General features: G+C 32.8%; 1 protein-coding gene and 1 pseudogene across 2 annotated transcripts in view; both read left to right on the plus strand.

Moving 5' to 3' along the window:
• The window catches only part of GRID2 (glutamate ionotropic receptor delta type subunit 2), a 1,327,346-nt gene that overhangs the window by 123,199 nt on the left and 1,189,219 nt on the right, over positions 1-14,928 (plus strand). The gene's annotated exons all lie outside the window — the stretch shown is intronic.
• On the plus strand, positions 13,934-14,341 carry LOC308496363 (fatty acid-binding protein 5-like; annotated as a pseudogene). Its single transcript has one exon. The product of its transcript is annotated as a fatty acid-binding protein 5-like (transcript).

Genomic DNA, 14,928 nt, shown 5'->3' on the forward strand with positions numbered 1-14,928 from the left:
AGACACACACACACACACAAGGTCTGACAATTAAGTTCACAATCTTGTGGCAACAATGTTTGTAACCTTTTTTGGTATCAGAGGGATTATTCGTTAGAATTTGCACCAACTGGACAAACAGTTAACCGAGTTCATTATTTGGAAGTGCTGAAAAGGCCACGTGAAAAAGTTAGACAACCTGAACTCTTCACCAACAATTCATGGCTCTTGCATGAGGACAATGTACCAGCTCACACATCACAGTCTGTGAGGGAGTTTTTAGCCAGTCAACAAATAACTGTATTGGAACATCCTCCTATTCTCCTGATCTGGACCCCAATGACTTCTTTCTTTACTTGAAGATAAAGGAAATATTGAAAGGAAGATATTTTAATGACATTCAAGACATCAAGTGTAATATGACCACAGCTCTGATGGCCATTCCAGAAAAAGAGTTCCAAAATTGCTTTAAAGGGTGGACTAGGCACTGGTCTGGGTGCATAGCTTCCCAAGGGGAGTACTTTGAAGGTGACAGTAGTGATATTCAGTAATGAGGTATGTAGCACTTTTTGTAGGGTGAGTTTGCAAACTTAATTGTCCAACTATACACACACACACACACACATTAGCTAAGGACTAATACTCACAAAATGAAAAACTTTAACTTGCATCCAAGTCATTCACCTACTTGAACTTTTATATTTTTACCGGGTATTTTATGAATCAGTCTTATTTTCCCAGGGTTGAAGAGTATTGTCTTAGATACATCAGATAATCAATATTGTAGGGTATTTCAATTTGGACCAACCTTACTCTAGCAGGTTTGTAGCTTATTCTGTATAGGCACCTGCCTATTTTCCCACATGGATTAAACAGGCATGACTGCAGTCCCAAAGCAGCCTGGAGTTAGCCTGGTTTAAATACTGGATCTATCATTTCCCAGCTGTGGCTATTAAGGCAAATAGATCAACTTCTCTGTACCCCCATTTCATAATTTACAAAAAGAGCCTAATATTGCTACCTAACTGACAAGGTGGTTATGAGAGTTATATTAATGTATTTAAAGCAATGAACAGTGACTAAATAAAAGTATTTGCCAATGTTTTACTTTGTGTTAGTATGATCAGACATACAGTACTCTATCCTCTGTAGCCTCTGAGATGTGTTCCAATGCCACCCTTTTTTTTTTTCTCTTTAGAAGCACACTTCAACACCTGAGCAACTGGTATATGCATAGTATGCATGCAATAAATGCTTTTTGATTCAAACATATAGTTCAGCCTTTTTACCTGATACCTTTCTTACATGTAGTTTCTTCAAATATTTGATCAGTTTCATATGTCTACATTTATGTTGGATTTTGTGAAACTATTTCTAATAAGGAAACCCTGGAGCATTCATTGACAAACAACATTGAAATACTTGGAGTAACACAAATTGCTAGGACTTCTTTGTGCAGAGTGTGTGATAGCATGATGTACAAAGAGCATCTATGTGATGACTGAAACAAAAAAATAAAAAAGGAACGAGTGTGGAAAAAGTAAATGTGTAATTTAAGGATATACTAAAACTATGTGAGATAGTGGAGAATAACAGAGAATTGCAGACATCTAACAAACCTAGCGTGCCCATTTTAAATGAAAGTATCCATCAGAGCAAAGTGGTAATGCTAAAAGGCAGAATTGCAGTCAGTTCTCCTCCCCGTCACCATATATGAGTGACTCTGGTTGGTGAAAACGCAGTACAATGCATAGATGATGTATGATAGACATGTACACTTGAAACCTGTATAATTTTGCTAACCAGTGCCACCCCAATAAATTTAATAAAAAAATAAAAAAACAACAGGCAGGATTACAAACCTAGCAAATCTTCATATATACAAAAGTGATAGTTTCATGTGAATCAAAACATAGTGTTTATTAAATAATGCTGCTTTGACACTGAGGAATATGGAAAGCAATAATATGGAAATTATTTTCTTTTTGAAAAGGAAAGGCAACTGTAAATAACAAGAACAAATATATATTTTTTTCATTCTTGAATAGCACGATATCGCCATATTCACTGTTAAAGATTTGATTATACATTATGTATAATGGCTGCATACAATTTTCCACCTTTGTCTTTCCAGTAATCCAGACCATTGTCGATGGATAAGAAAGGGACTGTACTCCACTCTATCCCTATATAATATGCTCACAGAGCATAAGTTCACCCCCTAAGACACCTTCTGAGATATAACTGACATGGAAATAATATTTAGCCAGTGAATTAACCTAAGCAATGACTCATGTGTTTTAGAATGGAGGAAGATGGGCATAATTAATTGCCCGCTAGTGTCTGGACACATTGGGTTAATGTCAGTTTCTTTTAATCTTACCAGCTAGGAACTCAATTCATACTGAATCACTAATTAATGGACTTGATTTTGAATTCAATCTTTTATATGTTTGGCCTATTATTGGCTTGATGTCTTTCTAACTTCTAGAAATCTGTTCTAACTGAAAATATCACAAGGATACTCCAAATAATGCTTACATGTTCATTTTCATATTAATCTTCTTTTCTCTAATATGGATTCGGATTTCTTTAATGTCTTCCAATTTATGAGACCTTCTCATCGAATTTATACCATGTTATATTCATCTATTATGTTCCCCACAAATTCCCAAATATATTCTGATGAATGAAGAAATGAATGATTGGGAGAAATGGCACCATGACATTGCAAAGGACAGCATACTTAGTTTTGTTGAATTATGGACTGAATCACAACCATTTTGTTGGTAGAAAATGTTTTGTTGATTTTTAAATGCTCTGTTTTCACAATCCATCTCAATATTACATAGAAAGATAAACTAAGGAAAGCTGGCACAATGAATGATCCTTAAATCCTTCATTTTACCTTCATATGAATGCATGGTGGAAAATTAAATTTTTAAGAAAACGTAAATAAAAGACTGAAGATTAATTTTTACAAAGGCAACAAATAGTGCATGAATATTTTTTCTCTCAGTTATCTTGGTTCCATTTGATTGTTGAGGAGTTTAATTAAATGCATGCTAAAATGAATAAAAAATTACCGTTTTTTAGTAAATAACTTAGTTTTGCATTTTCTTATCTTGATGAATGTAAATTTCTTGTGTGTGTTTTCTACTCTAAGAAATAGAAAATATTTTAAAGGCTTATCAAAAATCAAGGCATTGTAAAGAAAACAGCCTGCTTTGTGCCTCCTTGGAGTTTAGGATTATTATTTTGTTTTAAATATTTGATTAATGCTGGTGAAAGAGTATTTTTGAAATAGCACTTTGATTGACATTTATTTTCCAAGTTTCTAAACACTTTACTGGAGGCATTATAATAAATTAATCTTAATTCTTATTGTCTTATCTTCTTTCCCTTAACTTCTGACATTTCCTTCCATAAACTTGTTTATTTCAGTTACTAAATTTTATCAAGGGAAACAAAGGAAGAGAGCATAGGTATAATTAATTTATTTATCCTTTTAGGTAATTGGTACAGTCCCATATAGCCCTTGTCCTTGATGTTAATGAAATATAATATTTATAATATTTTTTATTGAATGTTTTTACTGTGTATATTATATCTGTTATTTTATTTGGTAATAAGAACAACTAAAATATGTTAGGTATTATTTACCATAATTTAGAGATGAAAAATATGAGTGTCAAAGATATTTTGTGAATCTATGAGCCACATTTCCTATTTTTTACTATTCCTTTTACTCTGTTGCTTCTATGATGATTAAAACAGTACTTTAATTTATTATCTCAGTAATAGATTGATCTACTTTCTTATAAAGTGATTTACACATATGAAGTGGAGATTAAAAGAGAGAGCAAGCAAGCAAGACAATAAAATTGGATTTAAAAATGAAACATAAAATGAGACCAAAAATGCATATTTTATGCTTACCACAGGTGGGTCATGGATTGAGGTATTAGTTTTCTAGTAGCCAATTTCAAAGAGGAAATCTAATCAGTTACACAATTCATGATGCCCATAAAATAAAAACAACCAATTATTCTTTGAGATGAAAAATTGTTCCCAGTACTAATATCAGATTACAATTTTTACAAGTGGAGAGGCTCTCTCAAACACTATCTAATATAATAAAATTATTCTCAACAACATTCATCAGATTCTACAGTGAATTTCATGGACTGTTTCTTGTATAACCTCTGATGGCATCATGGCAAAACATAGTTTAGCAAAGCAGTTTATGAGAAGTTGCAGAGCAAAATAGAGGCCCTGCAAGTACAAGTATATGTAGGACTTTGGGTAGCTACTTATTCCTCAAGCAATCTTCCCTTGCTGCTTACTTATCAGTAAACATAAACTAACAATGCATTCAAAATTATGTTATCCACCTTGTAACTATAATTAATTTAATGTCAATTGAAATCACTTTCACAAAACTTAAAAGGCCATCAAAATGGGGTTAGATAGGTGTGATGCATTTAAGTGAAAGTTGGAGAGCCTACAAAGGACAGAGACTTAATCTGAAAGCCTCCTAACTTTACATGGAAGCAATCCAAGTAAATAAATTCCAGATCAGGTAATTTGATATTATTTAGTTTTTTCCCATGTATGAATTTTCCAGGTTTAAATAAATTTAATATCTTTTAGAAAAGGATTTCAAATTAAAGTATATTCTAAGAATAAAATATTGTCTAATAAGGATATTAATATAATCTATATATAGAATTAGATAGGTTTCTCTTAAAGTCAACTGTGTTTTGTACTGAGTATTTTTGAAACTACTAATAGAGAAGTTTAATAGCCTAAAATCCACTTAGTACTGAGAAATCTCAAATTTTTAGAAACAAAAAAAGTATTTGCTCTTGTTGATCACATGAGAATGGAAGTTAGCAATTCAAATGTTAGCATTCTTAGTTTAGCCCTGTAATGACGAACTAGAATATGAAAGGAGCTATTTATATCAAAGATTATTTTATCTTTATAATAGAGGTATATCTTCTGTGCTTTTGTCCAAGAATCATACTTTTCCATTGTTTTATATTCACTGAGCCCTAAGCAAGTTGATAACCAACCTGTGCTTTTCCTGAAAGAATCATTTGTTCTTGGAATACTCAGTCACTTTCATATTGTCGTTTGTGACAGGGTTGAGGAGATCATTGGGACATTTTACAAATTTCCTTATAACGTATGCAAATTGTTTCAAGTTGAGTGTAGCTTTGTGATCAAAATAATTCCAGAGAGAAGGAAATAATGAGCCATAACTATCAAAAAGTAAACAAAGACCAAACCTAGCTGAAAGTGGTGTGCATAAATGTGGTTTGAAGAAGATAGATGTATTTTGTACAGTAGATAATGAAAATGTGCTATAACTGTCATGAGAGCTCCTGTGTCTGAAGCAGATCAGGTGTTAGTGCCCTTCTTTTATGTCAGACCGTACTTTATGAGAAATATTTGATAACCTGGACCCTGGATGGAGCAGAATACACCACAGAGTGAGTCTGTGAATCACACAATATATGAACCTTGCTGAAGGTGCTGGATGTTTGGACTGGAGAAGAAACATTTTTGACTATTTTCTCCAAATACTGGCAGAGCTCTCATGGAAAAGATGCTGGAACTTTAATGTGCCATTGCAGAGACAAGAACTAGGATTCATGGATGAAGTTGTAATCAGGTAGACTTTAACTTACTGTGAGGAATAAGTCTTTATGATTGGTTCTTGAATGAGCTACTTGAAGAAGTAGCGAATTCTCCACCTCTGGAGATATCTAGTCCTGGGAAATGTGCAGGACATTTTCATAGAGAGATTGTTTCAGAATAGCCTGATAGACTGGGTTCTTTTAATCCCGGAGTTTCCTTTAGACCTTGTGATAGAATTTTTGTGATATCTGACGTTGTTCAGTATAGTTTTGAGGAACATCAGAATTGTGCCAGGTGAGAAGATACCAACATTCATATGGAACTTAACAGATAAGTTTTTCTGTCTTCCATGTCTTCAAAGTGAAAGGAATATTAATATAACATTGAGTCCTGCTCATGAAGAAAGCATACCCCATAGTTGCAGACATTGCATTAAAGTCAGCGTTGCCTTTAAATGAATGATTCTTGGAGGACATCTAATGAGTGACGTTATCTATAAGTAACCATCAAAATGTAAAAACGCTTTTCTTTGGTGGGTGAGCAACACTTTTAAATAAATCAATACGAAAATGCGAAGTGTTGAACTGACATAGAATTCAGGGAAGCATATATCAATGAAGTAAAATTTTCTCAGCGTGCTTCACATGGTTCAATAAAAATTATTGTAACATTCCCTCTTTCAAGATGAAATTCTAACAAATTGCTATTACAGGACTACAGTATTCATTGCATATTTTCTGGGTATCTAATTTTGCTTCACTTATGAAACACGCTGCTATTGAAACTCCCATGAAATTTTTTTGCTGTTTGTTTTTGTTTTTATTTTTACATTTGTTTAATTGACACTAATACCATTTGCTATTTCAAATTGTAAAATGTCAAAATAGCCTGAACAGTTACAGGCCTACTGGAAGATTAACAAGGAGAGCACTCTGTATAATAACTGATTATAGAATGCCTCTATAGATTTCTGTGCGTGTATGTGTATATGTCTGCATACACAGACACATATACATAGGCATATATATGAAATAGACACATAAATTTCTTATTCAAGACAAAAGGAAAGCCAGCTCCTAAATGTCTAATATTTATTTGATATTTTTTTAAGGAACAATTTATTGATTATATAAAAATACTGTAGATTGGCCTAAAATATAGAACATTTATTTAAAATCATGCATTAATATTTATCATAGGAAATAATAGGTATTGAAAGCTTTATGTACTAAGTATAGTATATAAATACATATTAACAAGTTTGGTTTAGCTGTAGTTTTGGCTGTAATAAGTTTAATCAATGCATGAATATATTCATGAATTTTTACAAATAATTCATATTGAAGGAAATAGTCTAGTTTAACTTATAAGTACCTCTTTATAATTGAGAAAAAATGCTCATATTATGATCATGTGGATCTTATACTTTTTAAAAAGAAATTTTATGTTAAGAAGTAAGAGGCTTTAAAATTCAAAATGTGAAAATATTGGTGCAATAATATTTCACAATATTGACCTGTTACTAATACTTTACCACTGCATGATTTGAAAAGAAAAAAGATGCAATAATATGTTTCCGGGAATTCTTAAAATAATATTAACAACTGTTTGAATGGTCTGTAATGGAAATGCCTTTATATTTCTGATATTTGATTATTCATATTTCCTTTTCTACTTAAACCCAACCATTTTACTAACACAATCGATGTATAGAATCAGACATCAAAACAAACTTTACTTGTTCTTCCTCTTTTCTGCATATTGTATCCTCATGTCAACCTGTGGAAATTGAGGCTCCACTAAATTGAATTACTTGGGTTCAAGGCAAACTACCACCTTTAGAATAATACATAAGAAAACAAAATTGCTTAGATGCCTTATTGCTTATTGAAATGCCTTATAGCTCAATATTGATTTCAGTGCCTTGGATTTTTTCTTTGTACTCTTTTTACTCCTATCAGAATCTCTGGAACCAAGTTAACATACTTTTTTTGAAATTCATTTTCCTGACTTGAGCTGAGCAATGACATTTAATGATTGCCTGGGTTATTTACAGGCCATTCACAACTTTTTCTCTTTGGTATTGTAATTATTTTATATGTACATATGTCAGAAATAACACAAAAAATTAACGCTGATAAATTGCGTGAATATGTCATCAATTTTGATTTTTCTAATTTTATAATTAGCGTACAGTTTATATAAATTGCCAAAACCAAATCAACTAATAGGCTTGTGTGTTTCTATAGTCTAAAGCCTAGTCCAATTGTTTCACACAGTTGTGACTTAACCTTACTCAGAAAGAAAAAGCAGAGGGACAGGGGGCAGAAGGAGTAGTATGATGTACATATCATTAAAAAAAAAAAAAAAAAAAGAAAAAAAAGCACCAGGAAGCTTGGAGCCTAAATCCACATGCAGTGATTGATTATCACCTTATTGCATGCATTTTTTTGTTCTCCCATATCCCTGGCCATCTTAATATCTGACTCATTTTATTGTCATTTTCTTTGTTTTTGTTTCATAGTATGTATTGATAGGCCATCAAAAATCAGTTTTGCCCTGTACTGGTAGAACTCTAGTGTAACTTAATTTTCATAAATAAAATAATTTTATATTTGTACAGCAGTTTACATTTTCTGTGTGTTTTTTTCCTCCATACCTGTGTTTTGGCCATAGGCACTTGTTCATGCTGATTATCTCAGCTCTTCATTGGCTACCATTCCATCCACTTAACCAGTGTCTTTCTCTTCACTGAAAAATTCCAGTGGTGCTTTTTAATATTTAAATGTTTCCAAATTTTCTTCTTTGCTCTGATACAACCCACAGGAAGATGATCTTTAGATGCAGAAAGCCTTGATCTTTTAACAGTGTCTCCCTGCAGTTATTTATATAGCATATCATTACACCAAATGTATTAGAATTGTTTTCTGTCTTACTGGCAATACTTTGCGAGAGGGGCTATGTTATTATTAATATTATATATAAATATTAATATGTAATAATATTAATATTATGAAAGTTAATAAAATATTTTCTTTTTAAACATCTTTACAAAAGTCTACTGCAATAGAATAAGTGCTGAATGCCATAATATATCTTAAAAGGTTAGCATAGTTGGTTTATTTACATAATTGATGCACTTTTATATCATTTTTCCATTTAAATAAATAAGTATGTATTTTCTCAAAAAGTTGAAGATGACTAATTTTTCAGACAAATCTGTAAGAAATTATTAGAAAAAATAATAACCAGAACCCAGCTTGACTTAACTAAATGTAAGCTACATCAGATAAGCCTTATTTGTTTGTTTGTTTGTTTATGATAGGATGTGGTTATTAGACAACTGTAGCCAACATCATGTATCTGGATTTAGCAAGACAAGATTACTCATCATCTAGTAAAAATATTTACTATTTATGTAAAACTTATTATGTGCTTGACACTCTTCTAAGTATTTGATATTTCTTAACTCATTTGATATTGTCAACAACCCTGTGAAATAGGTATTATTATCCTATAGAGTAAACTCTGGCTAGCAAATAGCAGAGGGATAATTTGAATCCCAGGCTGTCTGACGCTAGAATCCAATTTTTAACTGCAGTGTCATATGCTGATCAATTGAGAGTGGTAGGATATCATGGAAATGTGGGCCCTTCCCCTTCAAGTACCATATTAGCATATAAAAGTGAAGGAAGACTGCTTTTGTTTAAAGCTTCAGCTCTCTTGCCTGAACTTTATCTTACTGGTTTGAAATCTTTACCACCCCAAAAGATATTGAGAGCCTATATGAAACTTGCAAGTTAAAGCAAAAAGAGATAAAAAAAAAATGACAAGATAAGTGACAGATTTAGGATACAAAAGGAGCATGGGCTAAATCCTACGATAAATGTAGCAGGGATTAAGTTGCTATGCTTGAATTCAGTAAAGAATGAAACAATGACAGCATAAGGGAGAGTAGACTTAGAAACAAGCCATGTGAAAAGTCTTAGAGATTTTAATAGAGTATTGCCTAATTGTGGTGTGATTCCCCAAAGAGTAAACTCATTCCCAGGTAAGCTGCATTAATACACATCTTGATTTTTTGAGTAGTCTTACTGTAGTTAGGATATAATTCTGAATACCTTTCACAATTAATATTTTCAGCTCTGGTAATGCTTTAATGCCACTGGTATATCTTTTAATTTTTTTTCTAATATATTTTGTTATTAAAATTTAGTTAAAACTCTCAAATTTAGTTTAAGTTGTGTATTCTCCCCTCTCCCCAGTGAACCATTAAACTGACACAAAAATAATATGGAGTGAGGAGTATGTGAGTCATGGGCTGACTCTGACATAAATGTCCCTCTCTTTCTTTTTAAGGATAAGTGTGTTAGGTCAAAAAAGAGAGCAGAAAGTTCTAGGTGTGTCATTATTCACCTGTTGCTACTATTGCTCTTTTTTGCTTCGCTAACATTTGTGTAGCTCTCTAAGGAGTCTTATATGTGAAATATTTGGTTGACTCCACTGTAGAGTTCTCTGACATGGGAGATCTAATCTGAATCCACGCTAACCTTCATTAGAGTAGGCTCTTAACTCTAACCCATGGCCCCTTGTTTTGGGATTCTCCACTATATAGAGTTACTGTTTAGTGACGCAAGCCCAAGTACATTGTATGTACTCACTTGACTTAATAGGAAACTTACCTGTAAAAACTGTAAGTCTTCAGGCCTTTCCACTGTAACACCTTGTGTTGGTTTGTGGACCATGTGGGTGAAAAGCAGAAAATAGAAATCTCTGCATGTGTGATTACAGCAGAGGTTCTCAAATTTTGCTTGGTAGCCTTAAAATGAATGTAGATTCTTAGATTTGCTCCTGTACCATCCCTTTTTGGATTCTATTCAGCAGATCTGATGTAAAGTTTAAAAATGTTTTATTATTTGCTTATTCTTTTAAAGCACCTCAGTCAGTAGGGTTGCGAAACTAAATTTGATTGGCATAGTTAGAATACTAAGATTCTGTATATATTTACTTCCCTTAAATGAAACATTTTTATAATTGTGATATCATATTTAATATTTAAAGGCAACCATAGATAAAAAGTTCAGATAGTAATATGTGTTTGCAGAAATAACTTTACCTAAAATATATTACAGTTCATATTTTTGTGATAATATGTTGTCTCAAGAACTCAAAAATAGATTTACTTTGTTGATGTGGTTTCCTTCTGATAGTGAAAAGAAACCAGTGCAACAGAGTAAAGGGTTAAGACCCCTTAGAGGAATAGAAAGAAAATAAAATTAACTTCAGAAATATTTGTGATAATACCTCCCCAGGCAAAATGTTGGCAGACCAGGTAAGGGCAGATTGTGTGCTTCTGTGTGAGTGAAAATCAGCTGAAGGGTGTCAAATACTCTTCTGAGTCACACTAGATTCCCTTTATATTTATTTCCCAAGCCAAGTAGTAGTTGCTATTTCCACAGGCCCACACAGTCCTATTATTTTCCCATCTTTGCTTTATAAATAGCTGGCTCTCACAGCACTTACTTCTTGTTGAAAAATAATCAAGTAATAGTGCTCTTCTCACATTTGGGTCCTCATGGCCAAGAAAATTTACATGGAATGACTAATCCACAGTTGTATTTGGATGAGTCTCTTCTGAGGAACAGTGATATTGATTTTCATTTTTAGTAAAATAATTTAAAAATAATAATTTTTAGTAAAATAATTTGTTTTAGTAAAATAATTTGTTTCATTTTTGTAATAATTATTTAGTAAAATAATTTGTTTGCTGTATTATATCCCTAACAGAATATACGCTGAGCAGTTAGAAAAAAAGTGATATATTAGTAATTAATAAAGTATGAAGACCAACATCTTAAAAAATGTACATGAATAGGAGATAAATTTAAAAATGAGAAATTTCTAAATTAGTTGTTAAAATGGTAGTAAAAATGTTGTATGATTGAGTAAAAAACAGTATAAACACACTAAATATTTTATTGAAACCTTTATATTGACACGAAGAAAAATTTTTTAAATTTAAAATAATAAATCAAAATCACTTTCAATCTCATTATTCAAGCTCAACCACTGCCAAGATTCTGGAGCTTTAGCTTCCATTTCTTTATTATATGATAGTTATTTATAAAGATCATGGAAGTCATAATGCTCACATAATATATAATCACTCTCCACCAATTGACATTTTATTATAAACATTTTCCACATTATTACCTATTACTCATAATTATAATTTATTGTACAGTTTTTCATTAGGTCACATGATTTAGTTATCTGTTTCCCCCCCCCACAATTATATATAATATATGCTTTCTCTCAGGTTTTACTCTTATATATAGAACTGGTTTGGAGATCTGTATGCCTAGGGTAGTATCATATTTAGGAATATTTCCTTAGGATAGATTACCGGAAGTGGGATTATTAGGTTGAAGAAGGTAGACAAATTTTTTGTTTGTTTCAAAATTGCTTTACGTAATTTACAGTGCTGCCAGAAAAGTAAACCCCCAATTCACAAACTTGTTAATATTTGGTATTCTTTCTTCTTTAATGTTGTAAAATGATATTTCATTGTTTTTGAAATTTGTATAAAATACAAATCTGAATATTGGATTACGGAAGATTAGTTCAGTTGAAAATCTTTCCATATGTGAAAAATCTGTTTCTTTTTCTCTTGTACGTAATTTCTTTGAATGTGTTTTTCCTTTTTACAATAGGGACTTTAATATTTTTCTGATCATTTGTATAGGCTCTTCATAAGATAATAACCTGTTATCTGTCATTACTGCAAAAAATATTGTTCCTGCTCTTATTTTTACCAATGTATTTTACTCAGGATTTTACTTGTAAAATATGATGTAATCTATCTTTCCTTGCTGGTGTTTAAAACGTAGGTCACATTTATTTATATCTTAGAACAGTTAGAAATTTATAGATGTTTCTTTAACTCTTTCTTATTATTACATTTAACTTTATAAATCACAACTTCAGAATGCCAAAGGTTAGTGGGAGTAATTTAGTCAGTGAGAAAAGCCTCTTCCTTGTGGGAAAGCACCTTTATCAAAAAGCTCTTGGATCAAAGCTGGCTTTGAGTCTCAGAAAAGCAATTAGATTAAAAGAAAATTAGGTTCTTGGCTCACAGTAAGAGCATGTAAAACATAACTCATCTTGATTCAGAGTTTTTAATCTTCCATCATTGGGTATCAAATATGTCACATAGGAAAAATAATTTCAGCTTTGTTCTCATCTTTGCTTAGTTTGGTCACTGTTCCTTAGAAGCAAAATTTAAGTTCATGTTTGAAGATAAAGCCATTTGAGAGTCATTAAAAAACAAAAACATACAACAGACTTCATCAATGATAGTGTCATATTCTAATAATCTTGTATACTTTGATCTTCTGCCTTGCCCGTCTTGGTGCCTGACATGTAATAAGCACTGAATCTGTAATCATAGAATGAATGGATGGATTTCCTGCAATAGAATGTGAGAAGTCATTAAGCATGTGCTCATGATACCTTTGAGACTGCCAAAAGGCTTGCTTAGGAGTTGAAAAAGAAATAGAAAATGATGCAAACACAAAAGAACAGGCGAATACAACTCAATGAGCAGTGAAAATCAATGAAGGCAAAACTGGTCCATTTTCACCTCAGTCATTTTCAGGGACAGACCAGCTTTACTTCATTGATTTTCAGTACTCATTGAGTTGTGTTTTCTTGTGCTTTGGTTGTGCTCTATTCCATATCTTTTCAGCTTCACTTTTGTGTTTTATTTTAAACTGTGGTTGTTCAGAGGTAGGCTTTGATGGCAGAGTTTTGGCCCAGTAAGGCCAGTTTTTGCTTACTTGATTTTTCTACTCTAAATCATATCATTACTTTTTAATACCATCTTACTGGTACTTTTCTGAAGACTTTCCTATAAATATTTTTTCTTTGATCTGTCAATCAGGTTTTTTGTGTGAAAAAATGTTTCTCTATAATCGTAAGGGAGAAAATTCAATTACATATAGTAAGACTTAAATTTATTAGTGTGATCTTTCCAATGAGATACTAGATTGTTTAATCCATACATAAATATCTAACCACCATATATCTGGCACTCATATAGGCAATGTACTTTTGTAATTACCAGGTACCATAATTCATATAGGTTTGGTTCAAGACATTCTGATGTTATAAGTTCTGGTTTATGATAATTAGAGATGGACGTGATCTGGGGCAACTGACTGACCTTGGAGCTGACAAAGAAGAATGGATGGAAGCTCTCCATGCCACACTCTGCTCCTCTCGCTCCCACATGCCGCCCGTGCCCACCATGGCCTCCATTCAGCAGCTGGTAGGAAGATGGCTCCTAGTGGAGAGCAGAGGCTTTGATGAGTACATGAAGGAATTAGGAGTAGGGATTGCTCTGCAAAAAAATCGGTGTCATGGCCAAACCAGACTGTGCCGTCACCTCTGACAGCAAACACCTCACCGTAAAAACTGAGAGCACATTGAAAACAATGCAGTTTTCATTTAACCTGGGAGAGAAGTTTGAAGAAACTACAGCTGATGGCAGAAAAACTAGACTGCATGCAATTTTGTCAGTGGTGCACTGGTGCGACATCAGGAACAGAATGGCAAGGAAAGCACAATAACAAGAAAAGTGGAAAATGGGAAACTAGTGGTGGAATGCATCATGAACAATGTCAACTGTACTCGGGCCTATGAAAAAGTAGAGTAAAAATTCCTTTATCCTTCTGGACAGGAATTAGCTGTGCCAGTAAACAGGCTCAGTTCAATGAGCAAATCTCTCCATGCTTCTTTTTTTTTTTTTTTAATCGCTGCATTCAGTTATCTTTATCACAAACATTTTACATGCAATTATTTCCAAATGTTGGTTTAATTAAGATCGTCCATTTGGTTAGTGAATAATATGTTTATGCTATTGGAAAAAAAATAATGGATGATGGCACTCACGGGTAGGGGGAGGACAAGTGTTTGAGTCAGACTGATGAATTCTGGGTGGCCCATGATAGGAGGGTCTTCTGAGTATCAATGACATTCATTATATCATCAAAATTTGTTTAGACTCACTTTGAATTTAAGAGGGATTCATCTAGAGCAGGGGTGTCAAAACTGCGGCCTGCCGGCCAACTGCGGTTCGCAATCCATTGACCTGCAGCAAATTCCAAAACTATATTTAGTTTACTTAAATAAACCAGGTGAAGCAATACGTACTTCACCTCGAGTGAATGGCCGAGCTGTAAAAAATGCCCTTGGTAAAAAATGTTGAAAAAAGTTTGGACACCCCTGATCTAGAGGTTTGGT

The sequence above is a fragment of the Rhinolophus hipposideros genome (assembly GCF_964194185.1).
Source record: "Rhinolophus hipposideros genome assembly, chromosome: 1".
In the NCBI taxonomy this organism is placed as follows: domain Eukaryota; kingdom Metazoa; phylum Chordata; class Mammalia; order Chiroptera; family Rhinolophidae; genus Rhinolophus; species Rhinolophus hipposideros.